Raw genomic sequence first — 982 nt, 5'->3', positions numbered from 1 at the left:
GGTCATGCAAACATGATTTATAAAACAAGCTAATTCAGAGAATCTATGTCCCCCGCATTACGGAAAAGAAGAGCATGCACGAACCGAAGGGGGGGGGGTTAAGACGGGTGTGTGTTAGGGAGTTATGGTATGACATTTCATTGCAAAATCGTAAACGCTTCTTGAGATATCGTCCATGGCCAGAAATGAAAGTTTTACACCCAGAAAGAATATACAAATACATGTATATGAATTAACGATGTTGACCTTTGAAATTTTGACCTCAAACCCAATAGTTTAGAGGCCTTCCTCATAATTAGGACATAGGGGGTTGTGGTATAAAATTCCGCTCAAAGGCTACTCTCCATAGATATCGCATGGAAACGAAAATGTTAAAAAAAAATAATTTATGAATTCATTACCTTGACCTTTGACCTCAAAATCTTTAAGGCTTTCTTTAGGCCATAGGAGGTTTTTAAAATTTCTTTCCTATAGGTTTTTTGTCTGTATACCTGTATTTCGGGCTGTCTGTCTGTCTTTTCCAATCTTTGACTATGATAACTCAGACTGGAACCCAAATTATGGTCATATTTCTGGGTGACTATTACTGAGAGTTATTTTAAAAATCTTTTGCTATTTTGAAGTTCTTTTTCCACTTTGTGTCGAAAATAAGTTAGCCCGGAACCAAAATTATGATCATATTTAACGTTCCGGTTAGCATTACTGCGTGCATTTTCAACTATTTTTTTGCTACTTTGATGTTTCTATTCCAATTAATGACGAAAATAAGTTAGCCCAGAACCAAAATTATGATCATATTTAACGTTCCGGGTTAGCATCACTGGGCGCATTTTCAACTATTTTTGCTACTTTGAAGTTCCTTTTCCACATTATGACGAAGATATGTTAGCTCGGAGCCAAAATTATGATCATATTTAACGTTCCGGATAATCATTACTGGGCGCAATTTCAACTATTTTGCTATTTTGAAGTTCTCTTTCCT

Source organism: Saccostrea cucullata, unplaced genomic scaffold, assembly GCF_032062105.1.
Source record: "Saccostrea cucullata isolate Sc308-1 unplaced genomic scaffold, CSIRO_AGI_Scuc_v1 ctg7892, whole genome shotgun sequence".
NCBI lineage: Eukaryota > Metazoa > Mollusca > Bivalvia > Ostreida > Ostreidae > Saccostrea > Saccostrea cuccullata.
Note: the sequence above shows the minus strand (reverse complement) of the source record.